Here is a 25,652-nt window from a genome sequence, read left to right as displayed (position 1 = left end):
TATAACATTGCAATTTTAATAGATATTATATTAAATCTGTGGGTTAATTCTGTGAGTGTAGCCATTTTTACAAAATAAGTCATGCTGGTTCAGGAGCATGGTAAATTTTTCTATCATCTAATGTTCTTTTTTAATGTCTTTAAGTTTGCAATATAGAGGTCTGTCACTATTTTGGTCAAATGTATTTCAAAATACTTCTCTTTTGAGTTGCTTTCGATGGGATATCTTCTCTCATTGCTGTCTCTGAGACTACTTTGTTCCTTTATGATAAATGGCTATCTTAAAATGATTAATTTTGTAACCTGTAAGCTTATTGTGTTTATTTGGTACATGAATTTTCTCATAGGCTCTGTAGGGATCTTTAAATTTAAAAAAAAATCACATCATCTGTAAATAAGGATACTCTGAACTAGTTTTTTAATATTTTAAAAATCATGTTATGTCTTTCTCTTGAGTAACTGCTATTCAGCTAAGACTTCAAAAACTATATATATATTAAAGAAGAGAAGGGAGCATGGATATCCTTTTATTGTTCCTGACTTTAGAGGAAATGCTCTCAGTTTGTCTTCATTTAAAATAATGTTGGATATAGATTTGCTGTATGTAGCCTTTATTATTTTTGAGGTATCCTACATCTACATAAGGTAGCTTGTGTTTTGTCAAGTGCTGTGTTTATCCTTGGTTACTGCTTAAGATGAAAGTGATAGGAAAACAAACATTTGTAATGAAAAGGTGACAGAAACCAAATTTTGATAAAAAGAAGTCAATAGACCAAACACTATGCTATTGAATCATTCTCTATCTTATCCTCAAATCATTTCACATATTTACATCCATCTATTTCTAGAAATTCTATTTTTCTATTGATTTCTTTATATATTTGCCCATAGAGTATTATATTTTAAGGTTATTTCCTGAAACCAAGTGCTATGGTTATTATCACTTTTGTTTTCTCGCAAAATTGCTTTATCTATCTTTTATTAAAAGCAGTCTTTCTCCCTCATCAAGGAAAAATCTATTTGCAGGAGACAGAGATCACTACAGAAAACCACAACAGATCAAACTGCAGTGGTGGATACATCTATAAAACACTCATGTGGCAAGTGCTTATAGAACATTGTGGAAGAGGGGGCAGAAAGATCACAAGGGTCAGAAGTTCAGGGAGTTTGCTATGAGATTGTGTCTACCAGGAATGTCAGAAACTAAACCTATAAAGTCTCATCAACATGATTGCTCAAATGTGAGCTGGTTATGGGATAACACCAACAAACATGCTAAACTGCACAAGAATAAGCCCATGAAGTTTCAACCCTACAAAAAGAACTGTAGGCAACTGAGGAAATCTAGGAGCAAGGGAGGTAGTCATCCTAGGGAAGAGCACACTGACTGATTGTACAGTGTCAATGGTCAAGTTATATTTGGGACTCTCTCCCTCCCTCCCTCCCTCCCTCCCTCCCTCCCTCTCTCCCTCCCTCTCTCCCTCCCTCCCTCCTTCCCTCCTTCCCTCCTTCCCTCCCTCTCCCCTCTCTGTGTATGTTCAAATGTTTATGCAATAGCAGTTAGTAAAAAAAAAAGCCATAAATTTTAAGAAGAATGGGAAGGGTGTATGGGAGGATTTGAAAGGAGGAAAGAAGAGACATTTCTCAATTAAATTATAGCTTCAAATTTAGAATGATCTAGTTCTTATCTAAAATAATCTGGTTGGTACTTTGATGGGAGTTTAATAGAAATTAAATCTGTAAGTTATTGTTTTGTTATTATTTTTAATATTCTAACTCTAACATATAAACAAAATTAAGTGTCATATAAGTGTTTTATTAAAATAAACCACAGTTTTTCAAGCTGTCTTGATAAACCTTTTCCTTTCCTTTCCTCTTTGTTCCTTTCCTTTCCTTTCCTTTCCTTTCCTTTCCTTTCCTTTCCTTTCCTTTCCTTTCCTTTCCTTTCCTTTCCTTTCCTTTCCTTTCCTTTCTCTCCCTTCCCTTCCCTTCCCCTCATCTCTCTATTCTTTTCTCTTCTCATCTTCTCCCCTCTCTTGTATGAAACAGGATCTAATAGTTTACTCTCTGTTCACCTCAAACCTAGTCATCTTCTTGTCTTTACCTCTTGCATTAGGATTACTATTGTGTACTGCCATGCCTGATATCTTTCCCACCCTTCTTTTTTGTGTTTATACATATATTAACTGTATAGGATAGAACATTCCACTGTGATGTTTTTGCACTATTTATATTCTTCTTTTGTTATATTCACCTTCTTTATTACCTTTTGTTAACATCTCTCCTCAACCCATTTATCAAAGACCTTAGTCTTCCCACTTTTACATTCATAAATGTTTCCCTTGCTCTTTGAAGTCCTCCTGTGGAAGGCAATACACAGACAAACCATCTCCTTTGGAGTTTGGTTTATTTCAATTAACATGATGGTGTCTAGTTCCATCTGTTTTGCTTCAATTAAATTTTGTTCTTTATCTTCTTTATGGCTGAATAAAATTCTCTTTTATGTATGATAGAAGGATTTTATTCTGTGATTTTGTTGAGAATACATTCTGGGCTTTTGACCTGGGTTTCCTTTCCTTCCTCTAGTTCCTGTTTATAGATCTGGACTTTTCATAGTTTCCCAGATTTCCTGATGGTTTTGTAGCTAGATTTCTTTTCAATTTAACATTTTTGTTAATATGACCAAGGTATGTACTCCAATTTTATTGTCTTCAATATTGGAGATTCTCTGTTTCATCTCTGTTAGTCAGGCTTGCCTCTGAGGTTCCAGTTGGAGTTTCTAAATTTTCACTTCATTTTTTAATCAATTTATGTTTTCTTTAGTGATTCTATTTCCACTTTCATATCCTAAACAGTTTTATTCATTTCACTCCACTGTTTCTTTTGATGGATTTCATTATTAGACTTATCCATATCCCCTTAAGGCCTTTGAGCATATTCATAATAGGTATTTTAAAGTCTTTCTCCTGTGCTTTAGCTTGTTGAATTTGGCAGGGCTCGTTGTGGTAGTTTCTTAGCCATTGTTCTTTTGCTGTGAAGAGACAAAATGACCATAGTAACTCTCATAAAAGAAAAGAAAATACTTAATTGGGGCTTAGTCCATTATCATTATGGTGGAAAACATGGTGGTATGCAAGCAGACATGGTACTTGAGAAGGGCCTTAGTGCTGCATCTTTATCTGCAAGGGGAGAGAGAGAGAGAGAGAGAGAGAGAGAGAGAGAGAGAGAGAGAGAGAGAGAGAGAAAGAAAGAGAGAAAGAGAGAGAGATTGAAATTGGGCCTGGTCGGCCTCATCAGGGCTTTTTAAAATTCAAAGCCCAAATCCCAGTGACATACTTCCTCCAAAAAGTCTACACATCCTAATCCTTGTAATCCTATCAAAGAATTTCTTTCCATCCCTGTGGACTAAACATTCAAGTATATGTGCCTATGGAAACCATTTTTTTTTTCCAAATCACCACAGTTAGGGTTGCTAGCCCAGGAGGAAGCCTATTGTCCTAGCTGTTATTGAGTTATTATGCTGGTATCTAAGCATCTGGTTTTCCAGAGAACACATTTAATGATTTTTAATGAATTAAATAAGTCATGTACCTTTGACAGAAATACTACCGTGTCATAATTGTAATTCTAGGTGGTAATAACTGTTCTCATCTTTGTTGAGTGAGTGTTGTGTTCATTGGTTTCTGTTGCCCTCCCTGGTTCTCAGGAGAATGTATTGGTTGTGGGTTGCCAGGTAGGCCACACTTCTGAGACTGGGCTACTGTGGCCACTGGGGGTATTTGGTAGAACTGTTTCTAGGCATTCCGAGCTGAAGTGGAAAAAATGGGGACTGGCTTGGAATGGAGCATAGAGGGTCCACAAGAGGGAGGGAAGCTTGGTGAGTTACTAGGACCCCTGTAGGTTCTTGGGAATGGGAGCAGAGAGGAAGAAGAAGGCCTAGCAGGGGGCCTGTTACAGATGGGGGATAAGAAGGTAGGATTGGAATTAGGACTGGAGGACATGAGAGTGTGTGAAGATAGCCTACCTTCTTCCAATGTGAGCAGTGGGTTTCCAGGGAGTGCCGTGGGTGTTGGTAGCTATGGCAAAGAGATGAGTTGATGAAAGAAGGCTGTAGGAGAAGATCTGGGTGATTTCCCTGGAAATAAAAAATAAGGAGTGGCCACAGCATGTGGTCTGCTATAGTCCTGGGGATAAGGCTGGGGGATAGGAATTAGGGGACAGGAGGGAGAGTGAAGATTGCCTACCTGATTCCTTAGTTAGTCTGGCCAGTGGATTTCCAGCAAGTACATTTAATGATTTTCAATAAGGAATCAGTCTTGTACTTCTGACAGAAATGCTACTCTGTCTTGATTTATACTGATTGCATTTATATATCTAAAATGAAATTGTTAACAGTTTTAGAACTCTTATTTTATCTGCATGTGCGAGGTCTATTGGCCTGAAAATATTTTACTTCTCTGGTTGGGTAGAAAAGTGTCTGCTTCTTAAAATAAAATGATAATTTTCTAGTTTTATGGGAAATTAAGTGGAGTTGGCTTTAATTTTTCTTTTACATGCCTGTACTTATTTGATGTTTTAAAATTAAGATTTAAGATGAAATCATATGTATTTATGGGGTTTTGTGATACTTTAGTACTTCTGTGCAGTAATGATGAAATCAACATAATTAGCATTTCTCTTTTCTTAGCACTTTATCATTTCTTTGTGTTGAGAATCTTTATTTTATTTTTTATTTTTTCTTTCTTTATTTTTTTATTAGGTATTTATTTCATTTACATTTCCAATGCTATCCCAAAAGTCCCCCACACGCTCCCCCACCCACTCCCCCACCCACCCACTCCTACTTCTTGGCTCTGGCGTTCCCCTGTACTGAGGCAAATAAAGTTTGCACGACCAATGGGCCTCTCTTTCCACTGATGGCCCACTAGGCCATCTTCTGCTACATATGCAGCTAGAGATACGAGCTCGGCGGCGGGGGGGGGGGGCGGGGGGACGGGGACTGGTTAGTTCATATTGTTGTTCCACCTATAGGGTTGCAGAACCCTTTAACTCCTTGGGTACTTTCTCTAGCTCCTCTATTGGGGACCCTGTGATCCATCCAATAGCTGACCATGAGCATCCACTTCTGTGTTTGCTAGGCCCCAGCATAGTCTCACAAGAGACAGCTATATCTGGGTCCTTTCAGCAAAATCTTGCTAGTGTATGCAATGGTGTCAGCGTTTGGAGGCTGATTTATGGGTTGGATCCCCGGATATGACAGTCTCTAGATGGTCCATCTTTTTGTCTCAGCTCCTCCTCTAGCTCTTTATAAGGCATGTAATAAACTATTGTAGGTATAGAATAAGAATAGATACTTCTCAAAGGAAGACATTCAAATAGGCAGCAAATTTTAAAAGGAAAGATAAATTCCATTAGCAGTTGTGAAAATGAAGTTTAAGACCATCATGAGATATAATCTCATCTCAGAATGTTTACGACGAAGAAAGAACAAAAGTAACAATTGTCATCAAGGATTTGGAGAAAAGTTAGTCCTTATACACTATGGTGGTAATTAGCAGACACTACAGAAATCAGTACAGCAATACTTCGATAATAGAGAAGTAGATTTTTTTTTAAAAAAAAAATATTACCTACTTATCTCACTTCTGGGCATATATCTAAAGGGAAAATTACTACTGCTGTTTTTCCATGTTATTGAAATATTCTTCACAGTAGCTAATATGTTTAATCTGTATATATGCTTATCAATGGATGAATGATTAAATAAAAATTGTTATACGCACACATTGAGTAATCCATAAAAAATGGATTGCTAGGTGTAAAGAGAGAAACGATGAGACTTTGTTAATACTAAGGAAACATAATTCCATGTTCCAGATTTGGCCCCTGATAACAATATTCCCGTATACCCAGTAATGAAATTCTTAATTAATTATGTGGTCTTACTTATCATTACCCTAGCATAGTAACTCCTCACAACCTTGTGCATATGGAAACTGAAGCTGTATTTTCAGCCTGCATTGGTGCCAAGTATTTTCCTAGTCTCCCATACTCACATGCTATATAGCTGTAATAGAACAGTATACGCTAAAGTTTATCACTTGTTAAACTTATTTCCTACTTCTTTTGACTAGTAAACCAAGAATCTTTTTCTTCATCGGTACCATTGACATCGCTGAGCTATTAGTTCTTTTCTCAGAACTCAGTAATTCCTTTGGAACTCGGTGTTGGCATTGGGTGCTTGCTTTCCTATACTCTTCAGAATCTTCTTATATTTAGATTTAATATATTTCCCAGTATTGCAGCTGTACTTAAAGAAGACATGGAGAAAAATGTATCTTGTGAATAGTTTTGGAAGCAGAAGTTTTGAATTAGTTTCTGCTAGTATTGCTTTTATGATCATTTTTCTTCTGTCTTGTAAATAACCATTTCTCTTCACCCGGAGAGACAGAGGACAAGCTCAGAGCAGAAGGCCTTGCATGAGAACCTGATACTGAGCACATGGTAGGACATTAGGGCTCAGATAAATATGTAAAAATGGAACACTGAGATGGGGCTCTGATGTTTTCTTATCACAGAGAACGTGCTCTAAAGATATTATGTCCACGTGTAAATAATGGGACAAGAGGAAAGAGCCTGGGACACACTGTTTCTTAATACATAATGTACCCACCAATATTGTTTACCACTTCTTTCCCTTCATTCCTATGCAAGACACATGAGGGCGATGCATTTTTTTTCTGATTTGCTTATTAATGCATCTCTGGGGCTTAGAACAGTGCCTGGCATTTACTGGGCTCTCAGTAAATATTGGTTGCCTAGTTGGCTTAGGGTTTGTGGGCCTTGTAGAAAGTTTAACCTGGAAGAAACATTTTGATACTCAGGTCGCCTATATAATAACTAGGAACTGACAATTAAATTTTTTAAATTTTAAGGTCAAGAGTTTGGATATTAACTACCTTTCTATGTAGTGATCCAAGTCAACATGTTCTCCTGTCTGCCATAGTACAAGAAAAAAGGATCAAGTTGACATGTATACATTAGAGTCTACTAAGTAAATTATGAGTTTGCAAGTTGGACATAGATACTGTGGTCAGTTACCCACTCAACAACACTGGGCTAAGTCAAGCACCAACCTTGTGGACTTACCTCATTTAAAGTCAACAGCTTTAAACTTGTGTTCAAAGCATCATTATTATCTATGAGTTCTCAGTCATTCTGCTTAGCTCTAGAGGCATTCTCTTTGAAATACCAGTATCAGTACCTACATCAATCTGACCAATGTAAAGGCAGTTCTGTGTATTTGCCAGGGGCAGAGTATTGAAGTAAGGGGTGGTGGGGTACAGAGACTATAACAAGCTAGAAAAAGAAAAAGAGCCAAGAAGAAGCCTCTGTCCTATAATTATAATTTGGGTCGATCCTTTTTTCTGAGTCTACCACTTTGTTATTTCTACTTTATGTATATAAATTTCTAATATGGGGGCCAGTGCTAAGTGGCAAGGTCAGAAGACCTGCTAAGATGCTGCTGGATTTGTCCGAGGAGCACAAGGAGCACCTGGCTTTCCTGCTGCAAATGGACACCACGGTGGTCGCCAAGTTCAGGAGGATCGCCATGGAGTTCCTCAGCCGGGGATCAAACCCGAAGATATTTGAAGGTGCTGCCCAAAAACTCAGCATGGTGTGGAAGGATTAACACATCTCCTCACAGAGAGCTCAAAGCTCTCTCAATTTATGAACTGGATTTCCAAGACTCTGTTTTGTTCTGGGATTCTCTGAAGAACTGAACAAATTATTGCTTCAGCTCTACCTGGACAACAGAAAGGAGATCAGAACTATTCTGAATGAGTTAGCACCTAGTCTTCCCAGTTACCATAGTCTTGAGTGGCGGCTAGATGTACAGCTTGCAAGCAGAAGTGTCAGGCAACAAATTAAACCAGCAGTAACAATAAAGCTGCACCGCAATCAGAATGGCAACCACAGCACCCATTTTTTTTTGCAGATAGACCCAGCTACCCTGCTTCATTTGGTTCAGCAGCTGGAGCAGGCGTTAAAGGAAATGAAAACAAACCACTGCAGGAGAGTAGTCCACAGCATCAATTAGCTCTAAGGCTCATGTCCTTCCAGTTGGCTACACAGGAGTGGCAGTGGTACATCTGGATTTCATGGAGTTTCTTTTCCTGCTCAGAATGTTGAAATCTTGATCAGAAGCTGAACCACAGCTCCTTTTTGGTGCTAAATGCAGTCAGCTTCTTGACAGGAAGAAAGGCATTTCTTATTTTAAGTGTGTAAACAGGATGGGCCAACTAAAACAAATCAATACTCTTCCTGTTTTCTGTGGATATGTGACTCTTTGGACTTGGATTATTTTTTAATCTACTTTTTAAAAATCTACTTTATTTCCTTTTCCTTGATCAAAATTTGAACATAAAATTCACTGTTACTACTTAAAATATAAATTTCTAATACATCCAATATATCCCTATGTCTTATCTCTATCTCTATATATCACTTTCTTTCAGTCCTATATTCTCCAAAGGGAATTCTCCTCCACTTCCCTTTCAATATAGTCATAGTGCACTTGAAATATGTCAAGAACCAGGCAAAGTAAAGCAATCCACAGAAAGGAGAGAAGATGAAAATATACCTCACTCGGAACATACTTGAGAATCAGATAATAAGAGAAAAAGTGCCTTTGTAAAACCAAATTCCACTAAGATGAAAGACTGTGTAAGAAATATATCCATTTTCAGATATATACTTTTATTATCAATATTCTGTTAAATGTTCATTGTTTTAAACTTTTATTTCAATATGCTTTCATCTACATGCAAGCCAGGAATGGTCCGGTACACCTGTGATTCCCAAAACTCAAAAGGTGGGGGCAGGGTGATTATGAATTCAAGGACACTCTAGACCCTGTTACAACTGAAGAAAGAAGGGAAAGAAGAAGGTAGGGGAGAAATTAAAGGAGGAAAGGAAAACAGGAAAAGGATTAAAGCAAAGATATTATTGTCAGTGAGACGGTTCAGTGGGTAAAGGTATTTGCCCTTAAATCTAATCCCTGATGACCTGAATTTGATTCCTAGATATCTCATCATCAAGAAGAGAGCCAACTTCCACAAGTTGTCCTGTGGCTTACATGTGCATGCTGCAGTATATGCACAAACAAGACCAACACAAAACATAAATGAAAGCACGCTCAAGTTATCATTAAAATAGTTTATCTTCTGTCCATGCCATTATTTTACATAGGTATAAACACCCCAACAGAAAGCTTATTTTGATACAATTTTCTGTAATTATTGTGTTTAGAATAACTCAGTTTTATTTGGACTTCTCTGATTATCTTCAAAAATTTTATCAGGTGAACAGACTCATGAATCAGCAGCCCAGTCAAGACCCAGTAATTCAATAGCTGCAGGGATCCTCTTTTATAATAAAATCAACCAGACTTTTTCACCTTCTATCCTGTCTGAGACAACTGGCAAATACTAAGCTGATGTTCATCTATGCAAATTGTCATTTCAAAAACTTTTATCAATGGAAGTTTGTAATATATAACCTGTTATGATTGAATGATTGATTTTTGACTTAACCTAATTACCAGGAGAACCATTCCAAGTTGTTGCATTTATCAATAAATCATTTCTTTTTACTATGGAGTAATATTCTACTTTATGAATTCCTATAATCATTTGCTGTTTAGTAGCTTTCTGGCTCAAGAATAATAGCATTGTTTCTGGTTAGGAGCTATTATGAATAAAGCTTCCATAATTATCTGTAAAGGTTTCACTTGTGCATGGAGTTTTAATTATGTAAAATAAACACTTAAGCATATTCTTGTTGGATCACATGGTAACTGTGTGTTTATTTTCATAGGAAAAAGCCAAACTGTTATGCAGAGTGGTTCTACCATTTCATTTCCAATGACAATATACAATCGAGCAAGTTTCTGCCAATGTTTCTGAAAATGTTGTTACTATTGATTAAGATACTTATACATTTTAATTTTATCTATGTATTTATGAGTATTTGTGAATGGTGCACACACATGAATATGTGCAAGCATGCTCTATGGAAAGGCTATAGCAGATAATTTTTTTTTTTATTACTCTCTGTAGTACTGCATTGAGATAGGGTCTCCTTGCTAAACTTACTGTTTCAGTTAGGATGGCTGGATAGTGAATTTTCTGAGTCTACTTGTCTCTACCCCCTAATGCTGAGGCTGTAGACCCATGCAGCCATGTAGGGCTTATTTGTGTGGATACTGGGGATTGGAACTCAGGTCTTCCTAAACACAGAGATGGCACTCTTATTCACTAAGCATTCTAGCATTCTCCCAGCCCTGTGTTATGGCTATTATTCTATTCTCATGAATGTGATAAATATGCAAAGATGTATTATTGAGATTTTAGTTTGTAATTCTCTGATGTTTAGTGATGCTAAACATATTCTCATATAATTTATTTATTTTATTTATAGGGTGTTTAGTGAAATATACCATCATGTCCTTTCCTTATATTCGGTTTAGATCATGTGTTACTTTTAGGCTATTGAATGCTGAGAATTCTTTGTATACTTAAGATAATAGCTCTGTGATGAACACATGTATTGCAAATACGCCACATCCCTTTGTGTCTGTAACTTGTTTCCTAATAAGGTATTTCAAAGAGCATTTTTTTTTTTAGTTTTTAAAAATGGTTCATTTAATCCAGTTTATCAAGTTATAGTATTATGGACTATGCCTTTGTGAATTGTCAGGGCTAAGAAACCTCTTCTCATTCCTACAGCCTGGTGATTTTTCTTTTACCTTTTCTTGAATACTGCAGTTTTTGGTTTTGCATTTAAGTCCATGATCTACTTCTAGATGTTTTCTACATGGTGGGCTGTTCAGGTCAAATTTCAGTTTTATGCCTAAAAACACTCTCTAGATCCAGGACCATTTGATGAAAAGGCTGCCTATCTCCACCAATATGCCATAGTTCTGGTCTTGTTTATGCAACTATTTCTAGGATAAATTGTTTCACACCAGATTCCGTAGTATTCTGGCTCTTAAAATATTTCTGCTTCCTCTTGATCAATGTTTCCTGAGCCATAATACATTAATGGCACCAGTTGTGAGGGAGATGTTGGGGCTCATTGGGGCTGGGCTTCCCACAGTCTATTGATCTCTGCACTGTGTCTAGTTGTGGGTTTTCTATGATGCTCTTTATTTGTTGTAAAATGAAACTTTTCTTTGTATGAGGGCAGTAGCTACAGTTATTTGTGGATATACAGATACAATTTAGAATGCAGCAAGGAATTATCCTGTTCTAGCAAAGTTGTAGTAGATTCTTTTCTATGATCCATTTATTATTACCTCATTAGTCCAATGGACCTAACTAGGATTCCTATACCAGGCATAGTTTCTGGCCTGTTGAGTGGTCCTTAAGTCTAATTAGACAGTTGATAGTTGCCACAAACATGTGAGTGCCAATTATTACACTTTAATGCCTATGCTATGCTGGCAATTGTTGTGGTTCCTGAGTAGTGTAGATGAGTAGAGCTATTTAATTTCTTTCCTCCCTTCATAGTTTGCATAGTATCTTCTAGAACCATGGAAGCTAGACTGAAAGAAAGAGACTTTCAGGTCAGATCTGGTTCTAAACATCTGACTCAAAGGTCCTAATTGTCTAGTGTCTTCAGCAATAGGTACACACATACATGCAACCCCTAAGAGACAATCAAGGGCTACACTGATAATTTATATTGTCTGGGGAATCAATTGAACTACTCTGACCAATATTTGAAAAAAGTTTTATTATCCGTGTTAATGGTTTTGTTGGTTCATTTTGTTTTTTGTTTTTGTTGTTGTTTTGTTTATGGTTCTTGTTGGGAGCACTGTTGTCTCAAGTGTCTTAAATTCCTTTAAGATAAATGCACATACATATACTTATGCATTTTGTATAATTTTATGAAGGTATAATATGATTTCTTCTGAATTTATCAAACAACCTTGGCGCTAATTATTGCTTGTCCTTCCTTCCCCTTCTGTATTGACTGTTCTCTTTCCTCCTAGTTGGAGCCACTTCATATCATCTATAATCCTGCTATTCTCCTCCCAAGACCCCACCCCCATGTTTCTTTAATGTTTTCCTGGTTTCTGTGGTTACACTATGTTTTATAGTCACATCTAAGGATTTGGATATCTGGGTGTTATCTTAGTCAACATAAACTTTTCTAGGTCCATCCATTTACCTGCAAATTTCATGATTTCATTTTCCTTTACAGCTGAATAGTATTCTACAGTATGTGTGTACCATATTTTCATTGTTCACTAATCAGTTGAAGGGTATTTAGGTTGTTTCCACTTCCTGGTTATTGTGAATACATCCAAATGAACATTGATGATCAAGTATCTCAAGTATCTGAGCAATAGGATGTTGAGTCCTTTGGGCATATGCCCAGGAGTAGTATGGCTTAAATCATATGCCCAAAGGTCTCAACATCCTACTACAAGATACTTTCTCATCATGTTCATTTTTAGTTTTTTTGAAGATTCTCTATATTGATTTTCAAATTCTCTGCCCCAAGTTACATTCTCAATAACAGTAAATGTGCTTTTCTCTTTCTCTACAAACTAGCCAGTATTTGCGGTTAGTTATTGTATTGATCTTAGCCATTCTGACTAGAGTAAGATGGAATCTCAAACTGGTTTTAATTTGCACTTCCCTAATTGATAAAGATGATCAATAGTTTTTGAAGAACTTCGCTATTTTTAGTTTTTCTCTTGAAAACTACGTTTAGATCCCCAGCCCATACTTTATGTTGGGTTATTTGTTTCTTTGTTCTTTCTTTCTTTGTTTGTTTTGCATTCTTTTACATTCTGGATATTAATCCTCTGTCAGATTTATATCTGGAAAATTTCTCTCCCATTCTGTGGATTTCTTCTTTACATGATTGTTTCCTTAGCTGCTCAGATGCTCTGTAGATTTGTGGGGTCTCAGTTGTCCATTGTTGGCCTTAATTTCTTGGCAAATGGATTCTTATTCCAAAAGTCCCTTCTGACAACTATCTCTTATAGTGTCCTCCCTACACTTTCTTCTACCATTTTCCTTGTTTGATACTTCATATTGACATCTTTGATCCACATGGAAATCATTTATGTTCAGGGTGATAGGTATGGATTTAATTTCTTTCTTCTGCCTATAGACATTGTTTCCCTAGTACCATTTGTTAAAATTGCTATCTTTTCCCCAGTATTTGTTTTTTTTTCATTGTCAAATAATAGCTGGTTGTAATTGTGAGTACTTATGGTTGACTATTCTATTTTATTCCATTGGTCTTCATGTTTATTCTTGTGCCACTAAATATGTTGTTTTATGTCTTAAAATCTGAAATATCAGTCCTTCCCATACTCTTTTTACTGTGGATTCCCTTGTTTATTTTGATTCAATATAAATTTTAGAATTTTTTTTTTTTATTTCTGTAAAGTAAGTTGTAGAGATTTTGTTTAGGATTGAATAGAACCTATAAATCACTTTTGGTTGAGCAGGCATTTCATGATATTTATTGTACCAATTCATAAACACCTGATGTATTTCCATGCTGGAATTGCTTCAATTCAAATTCGATCAACTTGGAAAAAACTGATATTTTGAGTCCATGAACATGGTGTGTTGTCTGGTTTATTTAGATCGTTGAATTTTATATATGTATATATATATATATATATATATATATATATATATATTTTATTACATCTTTTCCTCAATTACATTTCCAATGCTATCCCAAAAGTACCCCATATGCTCCCCCCCCCCACTTCCCTACCCACCCATTCCCAGTTTTTTGTTTTTTGTTTGTTTTTTTTTTTGGCCCTGGCGTTCCCCTGTACTGGGGCATATAAAGTTTGCATGTTCAATGGACCTCTCTTTCCAGTGATGGCCGACTAGGCCATCTTTTGATACATATGCAGCTAGAGTCAAGAGCTCCGGGGTACTGGTTAGTTAATAATGTTGTTCCACCCATAGGGTTGCAGATCCCTTCAGCTCCTTGGGTACTTCTCCAGCTCCTCCATTGGGGGCCCTGTGATCCATCCACTAGCTGACTGTGAGCATCGACTTCTGTGTTTGCTAGGCCCCAGCATAGTCTCACAAGAGACAGCTATATCTGCCTATATCTGCGTCCTTTCAGCAAAATCTTGCTAGTGTATGCAATGGTGTCAGCGTTTGGAAGCTGATTATGGGGTGGATCCCTGGAAACGGCAGTCTCTAGATGGTCCATCCTTTTGTCACAGCTCCAAACTTTGTCTCTGTAACTCCTTCCATGGATTTTCTGTTCCCAATTCTAAGGAGGGGCATAGTGTCCACATTTCAGTCTTCATTCTTCTTGAGATTCATGTGTTTAGCAAACTGTATCTTATATCTTGGGTATCCTAAGTTTTGGGCTAATATCCACTTATCAGTGAGTAAATTTTGTGTGAGTTCCTTTGTGATTGTGTTACCTCACTCAGGATGATGCCCTCCAGGTCCATCCATTTGCCTAGGAATTTCATAAATTCATTCTTTTTAATAGCTGAGTAGTACTCCATTGTGTAAATGTACCACATTTTCTGTATCCATTTCTCTGTTGAGGGGCATCTGGGTTCTTTCCAGCTCCTGGCTATTATAAATAAGGCTGCTATGAACATAGTGGAGCATGTGTCCTTCTTACCGGTTTGGACATCTTCTGGATAAATGCCCAAGAGAGGTATTGCTGGATCCTCCGGTAGTACTATGTTCAATTTTCTAAGGAACCGCCAGACTGATTTCCAGAGTGGTTGTACAAACTTACAATCCCACCAACAATGGAGGAGTGTTCCTCTTTCTCCACATCCTCGCCAGCATCTGCTGTCACCTGAATTTTTGGTCCTAGCCATTCTGACTGGTGTGAGGGGGAATCTCATGGTTGTTTTGATTTGCATTTCACTGATGATTAAGGATGTTGAACATTTTTTTCAGGTGCTTCTCTGCCATTCGGTATTCCTCAGGTGAGAATTCTTTGTTCAGTTCTGAGCCACAATTTTTAATGGGGTTATTTGATTTTCTGGAGTCCACCTTCTTGAGTTCTTTATATATATTGGATATTAGTCCCCTGCCTGATTTAGGATAGGTAAAGATCCTTTCCCAATCTGTTGGTGGTCTTTTTGTCTTATTGACAGAGTCTTTTGCCTTCCAGAAGCTTTGAAATTTCATGAGGTCCCATTTGTCAATTCTCGATCTTACAGCACAAGCCATTGATGTTCTATTCAGGAAACTTTCCCCTGTGCCCATATCTTTGAGGCTTTTACCCACTTTCTCCTATATAAGTTTCACTGTCACTGGTTTTATGTGAAGTTCTTGATCAACTTAGATTTGACCTTAGTACAAGGAGATAGGAATGGTTCGATTTGCATTCTTCTGCATGATAACAACCAGTTGTGCCAGCACCATTTGTTGAAAATGCTGTCTTTCTTCCACTGGATGGATTTAGCTCCCTTGTCTATGATCAAGTGACCATAGGTGTGTGGGTTCATTTCTGGATCTTCAATTCTATTCCATTGGTCTACTTGTCTGTCACTATACCAGTATCATGCAGTTTTAATCACAATTGCTCTGTAGTAAAGCTTTAGGTCAGGCATGGTGAATCCACCAGAGGTTCTTTATTCTTGAGAAGAGTTTTTGCTATCCTAGGTTTTTTGTTATTCCAGAAGAATTTGCAGATTTCTCTTTCTAATTCATTGAAGAATTGAGTTGGAATTTTGATGGCGATTGCATTTAATCTGTAGATTGCTTTTGGCAAGTTAGCCATTTTTACAATGTTGATCCTGCCAATCCATGAGCATGGGAGATCTTTCCATCTTCTGAGATCTTCTTTAATTGCTTTCTTCAGAGACTTGAAGTTTTTATTATACAGATATTTTACTTCCTTAGTTAGAGTCACGCCAAGATATTTTATATTATTTGTGACTATTGAGAAGCATGTTGTTTCCCTAATTTCTTTCTCAGCCTGTTTATTCTTTGTGTAGAGAAAGGCCATTGATTTGTTTGAGTTAATTTTATATCCAGCTACTTCACCGAAGCTGTTTATCAGGTTTAGGAGTTCTCTGGTGGAATTTTTAGGGTCACTTATATATACTATCATATCATCTGCAAAAAGTGGTATTTTGACTTCATCTTTTCCAATTTGTATCCCCTTGATCTCCTTTTGTTATCGAATTGCTCTGGCTAGGACTTCAAGTTCAATGTTGAATAGGTAGGGAGAGAGTGGCCAGCCTTGTCTAGTCCCTGATTTTCGTGGGATTGCTTCAATCTTCTCACCATTTATTTTGATATTGGCTACTGGTTTGCTGTAGATTGCTTTTATCATGTTTAGGTATGGGCCTTGAATTCCTGATCTTTCCAAGACTTTTATCATGAATGGGTGTTGGATCTTGTCAAATGATTTTTCCGCATCTAACGAGATGATCATGTGGTTTTTGTCTTTGAGTTTGTTTATATACTGGATTACATTGATGGATTTCCGTATATTGAACCATCCCTGCATCCCTGGGATGAAACCTACTTGGTCAGGATGGATGACTGTTTTGATGTGTTCTTGGATTCAGTTAGAGAGAATTTTATTGAGTATTTTTGCATCAATATTCATAAGGGAAATTGGTATGAAGTTCTCTATCTTTGTTGGATCTTTCTGTGGTTTAGGTATCAGAGTAATTGTGTCTTCGTAGAATGAGTTGGGTAGAGTTCCTTCTACTTCTATTTTGTGGAATAGTTTGTGCAGAACTGGAATTAGATCTTCTTTGAAGGTCTGATAGAACTCTGCACTAAACCCATCTGGTCCTGGGCTTTTTTTGGCGGGAGAGTATTAATGACTGTTTCTATTTCTTTAGGGCATATGGGACTGTTTAGCTCGTTAACTTGATCCTGATTTAACTTTGGTACTTGGTATCTGTCCAGAAATTTGTCCATTTTGTCCAGGTTTTCAAGTTTTGTTGAGTATAGCCTTTTGTAGTAGGATCTGATGGTGTTTTGTATTTCTTCAGGATCTGTTGTTATGTCTCCCTTTTCATTTCTGATTTTGTTAATTAGGATGTTGTCCCTGTGCCCTCTAGTGAGTCTAGCTAAGTGTTTATCTATCTTGTTGATTTTCTCAAAGAACCAACTCCTCCTCTTGTTAATTCTTTGAATAGTTCTTCTTGTTTCCACTTGGATGATTTCACCCCTGAGTTTGATTTTTTTCTTGCTGTCTACTCCTCTTGGGTGAATTTTCTTCCTTTTTTTCTAGAGCTTTTAGATGTGTTGTCAACCTGCTAGTGTGTGCTCTCTCCAGTTTCTTTTTGGAGGCACTCAGAGCTATGAGTTTACCTCTTAGAAATGCTTTCATTGTGTCCCATAGGTTTGGGTATGTGTGGCTTCATTTTCATTAAACTGTAAAAAGTCTTTAATTTCTTTCTTTATTCCATCCTTAACCAAGGTATCATTGAGAAGAGTGTTATTCAGTTTCCAAGTGAATGTTAGCTTTCCATTATTTATGTTGTTATTGAAGATCAGCCTTAGTCCATGGTGGTCTGATAGGATGCATGGGACAATTTCAATATTTTCGTATCTGTTGAGGCCTGTTTTGTGACCAATTATATGGTCAATTTTGGAGAAGGTCCCGTGAGGTGCTGAGAAGAAGATATATCCTTTTGTTTTAGGATAAAATGTTCTGTAGATATCTGTTAAGTCCATTTGTTTCATAACTTCTGTTAGTTTCACTGTGTCCCTGTTTAGTTTCTGTTTCCACGATCTGTCCATTGATGAAAGTGGTGTGTTGAAGTCTCCCACAATTATTGTGTGAGGTGCAATGTGTGCTTTGAGCTTTAGTAAAGTTTCTTTAATGAATGTGGCTGCCCTTGCATTTGTGGCATAGATATTCAGAATTGAGAGTTCCTCTTGGAGGATTTTTCCTTTGATGAGTATGAAGTGTCCCTCCTTGTCTTTTTTGATAACTTTGGGTTGGAAGTCGATTTTATTCAATATCAGAATGGCTACTCCCGCTTGTTTCTTCTTACCATTTGCTTGGAAAATTGTTGTCCATCCTATCACTCTGAGGTAGTGTCTGTCTTTTTCCCTGAGATAGGTTTCCTGTAAGCAACAGAATGTTGGGTCCTGTTTGTGTAGCCAGTCTGTTAGTCTATGTCTTTTTATTGGGGAATTGAGTCCATTGATATTAAGAGATATTAAGGAAAAGTAATTGTTGCTTCCTTTTATTTTTGTTATTAGAGTTGGCATTCTGTTCTTGTTGCAGTCTTAGGTTCATAGAGGGATTAATTTCTTGCTTTTTCTAGGGTGTGATTTCTGTCCTTGTATTGTTTATTTTTTTTTCTGTTATTATCCTTTGAAGGGCTGGTTTTGTGGAAAGATAATGTGTGAATTTGGTTTTGTTGTGGAATACTTTGTTTTCTCCATCTATGGTAATTGAGAGTTTGGTCGGGTATAGTAGCCTGGGCTGGCATTTGTGTTCTCTTAGTGTCTGTATAACATCTGTCCAAGCTCTTCTGGCTTTCATAGTCTCTGGTGAAAAGTCTGGTGTAATTCTGATAGGACTTCCTTTATATGTTACTTGACCTTTCTCCCTTAATGCTTTTAATATTCTCTCTTTATTTAGTTCATTTGTTGTTCTGATTTTTATGTGTCGTGAGGAATTTCTTTTCTGTTCCAGTCTATTTGGTGTTCTGTAGGCTTCTTGTATGATCATGGACATCTCTTTCTTTAGGATTGGGATGTTTTCTTCTATTATTTTGTTGAAGATATTTGCTGGCCCTTTAAGTTGAAAATCTTCATTCTCATCAACTCCTATTATCCGTACATTTGGTCTTCTCATTGTGTCCTGTATTTCCTGGATGTTTTGAGTTAGGATCCTTTTGCATTTTGTGTTTTCTTTGATTTTTGTGCCAATGTTCTCTATGGAATCTTCTGCACCTGAGATTCTCTCTTCCATCTCTTGTATTCTGTTGCTGATGCTCGCATCTATGGTTCCAGATTTCTTTCCTAGGGTTTCTATCTCCAGCGTTGCCTCACTTTGGGTTTTCTTTATTTTGTCTACTTCCCTTTTTAGGTCTCATATGGTTTTGTTCATTTCCATCACCTGTTTGGATGTGTTTTCCTGTTTTTTTTAAGGACTTCTACCTGTTTGGTTGTGTTTTCCTGTTTTTCTTTAAGGACCTGTAACTCTTTAGCAGTGCTCTCCTGTATTTCTTTAAGTGAGTTATTTAAGTCCTTCTTGATGTCCTCTACCATCATCATGAGATATGCTTTTAAATCTGGGTCTAGATTTTCGGTTGTGTTGGGGTGCCCAGGACTAGGTGGGGTGGGAGTGCTGCATTCTGATGATGGTGAGTGATCTTGATTTCTGTTAGTAGGATTCTTATGTTTGCCTTTCGCCATCTGGTAATCTCTGGAGTTAGTTGTTATAGTTGTCTCTGGTTAGAGCTTGTTCCTCAGGTGACTCTGTTAGCCTCTATCAGCAGACCTGGGAAGCTGGCTCTCTCCTTAGTTTCAGTGGTCAGAGTATTCTCTGCAGGCATGCTTTATTCTTGCAGGGAAGGTACCCAGATATCTGGTGTTCGAACCTGCCTCCTGGCAGTAGTTATGTTCCACTCACCAGAAGTCTTAGGATCCCGTGGAGAATCCTGTGTGGGTCCTTGCGGGTGTCCGGAGACTCCACTGGCAAGGCACCCTGGTGCTCGAGTGGACCGGAAGGGACTTGTGCCCCAGCCCAGGCCGGGTTGCCTGCTTCCCTAGTTAATGCAGTCTCAGGTTCCACAAGATTGCATTGGAGCAGATGCTGTGTCCACTCACCAGAGGTCTTAGCGTCCTGTGGGGAATCCTGTGCGGGTCCTTGCGGGTGTCCGGAGACTCCTCTGGCAAGGCACCCCCTGATCTTTGAATTTTTTATCGACGTTTTGTAGATCTCAATAAATAATCTCTAGCTTAGTAATTTGTTTTTGTTGGAGGAAATGTCAATGACACTGTGAGGATATATATATGTGTGTATATATATATATATATATATATATATATATATATATACATATCTGTATGTCTTTATTTTTTCTTTAAAGTTTTAATTCTAAGCTTTCTAGATCTTCAGATTTGAGGCTAATTCACAGCACTTTATATGAAAGTTGATAGGGAAGGAGTGGGGTACAATTTCATCACATTAAATTGAAAATTCTCCAATGCATCTGTGGCACTTTTTGACCAAGGAGTATACATATTATATTGTCTCCTAAACATTCTTGTATAAAATTGAAAATCTTGCACAAAGTTATTAAGGTGACCTCATTTACTGGGAATAATTGCAAATACATGTGTAATTTCATAGTTTGAGAGTCAGAGAGACAATAGGTTTACAAGTTTGAAGGTAGTGTTGTTTATATAATAAGATCCAGGCTAGCCAAGGCTATATACAAAGAGAACTTTTCAATTCCAAAAAAAAAAAATCTTTAGGAAATATTAAACTTGCAGAAGATTTATTCATTGTTTAAGAGCTCACAAAATTAAAGTTATAAATAGACTTAAGGGGAATACTACTGAAACAATTCAGTCTATTTAATTAATACCAAAATTTGACTATTTTTTTTTCTTTAAAATTGGAGCATGTCATAGGATTGTTTTAGAAAAATATCTATTCAAAGTAAAATCGAGCACAAATTCATTGTTATTAATGTAAGAAAATATAACAGACTGAACATCGTGTGATTGCATTTCTCAAAATTATTGTATACTTAGATCTCAGAGAGGGTTGGTTGATTAAAAAATTATATATTCACAGATAGCAATGAATAAAGTGATTTATATTAATTTCATCATAAAATGTTATATTCATACTTATAGAGACATGCTTTATTTTAAAATCAGCTAGACCTGAATGCTTAGTTGTACTTATAAATACATTTAGTTTATTTTGATCCGAAGCCCATCTCTACTATTTGTTAGATGCTGTGAAACTGTGAAACCCCCAGATCACTGGCCAATGAACAGGAGAAATATTGACCAGAAAGATCACAGAGTTTGGGATGATTCCATGTTTCAATATTACAAGGAACTGGGGCTTCTAGTATATCCTTCATAGATGTAGGTCATGGTTATAAATTGCTTCTACATCTCTGTGCTACAGTGCTTGGTAGGTTGTCTGCACAAGATCAATATTGTGGATTTCCCTGTGCATATTTTGAGTCTTAATTGACTTGTTCTGTTCTTCTGGGTAAGAGGGGATGCACATCTTTATGCAGGAACATCTATTGTGAGCTTAATTTCCTTTAACCCTTCAGAAATCAAAGGCTTTGTCTGTTCAATATTACCAGTGAAAGTATTATACAATAATTGGAAAGAAAATGTTTGTGCCTGTTTACTTTTCAGAAATTTCTCTCCAGCTGTTTTATGCCAATCATTACTCCTCATGGCTGTTCCAATTTCTATTTCTTTCATTAAACTTCTTACCTATCTGCCAAATCCTGGAATTTTGTTATGACTTCTGTTTGCAGTTTACTGGATCTTTTAGAAATTCTTGAAGATGACTACATCCTCCTTCTTAAAATACTGACCTTTAGAACTTTGTCATACTTCATCCTGCCATGTCTCCCTTTTAGTAACTGATTTATCTCTGAAACTTTGTTCTTCACCTTTTTCCATTGCCTCAAATAATTGGGCTTGTTTAGTATTCAGTTGTGGCCTATTTTCTTCCTCATTTATAATCAGAACTATATCTTACTGGCTGCTTACACCCTTGACTAGATATCAGAAACTTAACATTCTCAAAACAATTTGCTTGATCCCGGTCCTCTACTCCTCTTATGGCCTTGGCTAATTCTAATCATGATTTCTATTTTTTCCATCTGATTTAGTTGGCCCTGTTACAGATCCAAGTTCTTACTACTAAATCTAAATAATAGTTCTTGATTTCCCATTTTCTTTCAAAATTCATGTTTAATCTGTCATCAGACTCCTTCCACTTTACCCTAGGATATGTTTCTTCTGAATTCCCCAGTCTCTACTGAGAACACTAGTTCAAGGTACCATTGTTACTCACTTAAATTATTGAACTTACTCTTCTTGGTCCACTCTTTTTTTTTTTTTTTCACAAACAACCTCACGATTAAACTTTTTTCCTTCCTTCCTTCCTTCCTTCCTTCCTTCCTTCCTTCCTTCCTTCCTTCCTCCCTTCCTCCCTTCTTCCCTTCCTTTCTTCCTCCCTTCCTTCCTTCTTTCCTCCTTTCCTTCCCAGTGAGTACCAAACAGAAAAACTTTTATTTTTGCTATGGGGCAAACAATATATGAAAGAGGTGCAGTGTGTATACAGTGGAACTTTATACAATTCTAATGACTTGGTGAGATGGCTCAAGGGCAGTGGGCTACCTCATCAGTCTGACTATCTGAAACTGATTCCCAGAACTCAGGCTGGGCTTTTCAATGCTAGCCCAAATGTTTCAACTCATTTAAAGGCTACAAAAATGTTTCTCTAAAGCTAGAGTAAATAACTCTACATCTTGTTCACTGGTCCACTGAGTTCTAGCTTCAACTTTTTCTTGCCATACCATCTCACCTTAAACAGTACCTCATTGGAGGCATCTCTTGACTCTCACCCTATTGAAAATTATTCTCTTAACCACAACGATCTCCACTCTATTCCATTATTTTGTTTTACTCTCTTTTTTATCATTACAGTATCTGGTGGCATTTAACTATACTTTGGGGATAAAAATGTTTAAGAAATGGATGTGATAGGTTAAGGGATTAAAAAAATACATAACCATGAGAAGGAAATTATCTTTGTTACTTTAAATCCACTATTTGGGGATTCTATCAATGCTTATGGCCAATAATGTCTGGATAGGTTAAAATAATGATTTAGGAAATATTGATGTTTTACCAATAAAGTTATTTTTTTCAAATAAAACAATGTAGTAATCTTCATATATTAAACACATAAAAATTGTCTTTGTTAAAGAGGTATTTATGGTCACTAGTGAGACAGTGGCATCAACATTTTCCATTTCTCGAGAAGCATTTATGACTCAGCTTGGAATCGTAAAACTCTAAAACATCGTTTGATCTATTGCATTCAACATTTATTAAAAGTGATTTCTGGGTCATTATACTGGGCCCTACTTGTGTGGCTTATACACATTCTAAATATATATTTAGCAACAATGATGGATACCAGAGATGCTATATTAATTGACCCCATTTATTTGCATGGCCTAAGAACATGCCCTAATGAGAAAGTTATTAGACTAGGACACTGTTCATTTTACCAAGAAGGGGAACTTTTGGTGTTAAGGTGAAAGGTTAAATCAGAGCATTTATTTCAAAGCCAAGGGAAATTATCCTTGAAATGAATGGATGATACCCTAACTCTAAATCGCTATTAGTTAAGGGGAAGTTCAGTGGAGAAGGTCACCAAATAATTGTTTGTGTGTAAAAGGTGTAAAAGTTCCTCTGTTTCTAATAAATCATTGGTGTTTTTACAGATTATGATTTCTGCAGTGTTGGGAGTGTGGACTAATTCAAGAAACATGTTTGATCTGAAAAGCCTCATTTATCATTAATTGTAATGTCAGACATATTTATGTTTGTAGTGTCCCTCTTTTGTAATAGTTGGTAGTTATAACATCTGATTCTCTGATTGCTCTAATTTTGTCATTAAGCAATGAATTAAAATATAAAAATCCCTAAGGCTGGTGATATAGGTTCATGGTAGACAACTTGTCTAGAATATACAAGCCCTCTGTTTATTTAGCGACACTGAAATGTACTAAGGTAAAAGACAGGATACAAAAGCTTTTCATTTAGATTATTTCCAGGGACAAGGGTAATATTCAATGTAAAGAATCATTTAGAGAGATTGAAAAATAATAATTGCTGTTAACTTTCTATGGCACTAATTAACTGGGAATCCTAACCAAGTGAGAAAATCAGCTTCAGCAAATTGCTGAAAAAATGGATCAATTCTCATTGCATATGCTGGCTCTGAAGATATGAGTATAAGCACTCAATTCAATTTTCACACCAGAGACTGACTTGTGGAACATAGTTCATTTGCATCAGAAAGTCTTTGGTAAGTGAACTAGTTTTCATCTCATCGAAGAACCTTCAAGGTGTGCTATGCAGGCAAGCCCCAGTGCGAAAACACAGTCAAAAACTCTGCACTGTGTTTTCCATATGCCCAGATGTCTTCTGTTATCAGAGCTCAGAATACTGTTCTTGGGTTTCTCCTGACAGTAACATAACCCTTCCTTGCACATCAATCCCCACCCCCACACCAGACTGGTGTACTAAATATGTCTTCACAAATAGATTTGAGTTAGCTGAAGATCAGTGTGATTTCCAAAAAGAATGCTCAGTGTAGCTGTGTGCTCTTGTTCCCCTGCGTACTGCTATGTGGACAGGCAGTGAAGCTGTCTTCAAAATTTCCAGGCAAATTTGAGAAGAGGTGCTCTGGTATGTTCAGAGATGTACAGAACAAATGACTTTAAGCATTTAAACTCTACTTCTCTTTCTGAAGCATGTTTCTGTTGATATGTTCTTAAGCTTTCTAATTTCATCCTTACCTTTTCTGTTGTTTTATTGAATACCTTTATTAAAATATAATTGATATACAACACAATCCACAATTGCAACTTTTTCAACCCATTGGGTTTTTTGGAATATTCAGGTATACAAATACCACTATGATCTTGTTTTTATCATCCTCAAGGTTCACTTTCTATGACTGCCATCTCAGAGGCATCTATGTCTATATAAATTCCTGTCTTCTGTAAAGCTTTGTCTTCTTAGATGCATTTGTTTTCTGAAAGTTTTTTTTTTTTAACATGTTAGGATGTCACTTTCTAAATTACCTATGAAAAGTTGAATTCTTTGAATATGATATGTATGGAAGTAAGGTAACAACTGATTCTGCATTTTTTTCACCTAGCCTTCTTACAGTGTTCCTTACTGTCTTTCCCAAACATCCTTATAAGGGAGTGGAATGGACTGACTATCACACTCTATGTACTCTCTGTTTAGGTAGGCTTAGGAGATACTCTGCTTCTAAAAACATTTGAAAATGTGGTCTCCAGTTTACAGTGCTGTCTGAATAGGTTTGGAAAGTGTGGCCTCACTGGTGAAAATGATGTCATGGGGGCAGACTTTCAGATTTTAGTGCCTCACACTGCTCCCAGTGAACTATGCTTTGTTCTTGTGATTTTTGTTGTGAGCTCCTAGCTTACTACTCCAGCCACCATACCTGATGTTTCCCTGCCATGATAGACACTTATTCCCTCCAAAAACTTAAACCCAAATAAATTCTTCCTTTTATAAATTGTTTTCGTTATGGCATTTAATCACAGTAATAAAAAAGTAACTAAGATATGTAGAAATTCAAACTATGGTGTTTAGAGTTACATGAATGGATTATAGTCTCAATTTTCACTTTTAAATTTTGATCCTGGGGTAAGTTATTTGCCATGTTATAGTTCAATTTCCTCATGGATTCACTGGGAATAATAATAGTACCAACTTCAACAGTTGCTGTGAGCACTTAACAACTGGATAAATGGGAAAAACACATAAGTAGTACCTGATATATAATAATTGTTCAATGACAATTTCAAATATTTATTTATTT

The 25,652-nt window shown here is 36.7% G+C and overlaps 1 pseudogene; it reads left to right on the top strand.

Annotated features, from left to right (window-relative positions):
• Positions 1-7,518: 7,518 nt before the first annotated feature.
• LOC110286413 (COMM domain-containing protein 2 pseudogene) lies at positions 7,519-8,100 on the top strand (annotated as a pseudogene).
• The last annotated feature ends 17,552 nt before the right edge of the window (positions 8,101-25,652 follow it).

The sequence above is a fragment of the Mus caroli genome, unplaced genomic scaffold, assembly GCF_978045245.1.
Source record: "Mus caroli unplaced genomic scaffold, Mus_caroli_1 scaffold_5, whole genome shotgun sequence".
NCBI lineage: Eukaryota > Metazoa > Chordata > Mammalia > Rodentia > Muridae > Mus > Mus caroli.
Note: the sequence above shows the minus strand (reverse complement) of the source record. Positions and strands in the feature narration are given on the sequence as shown.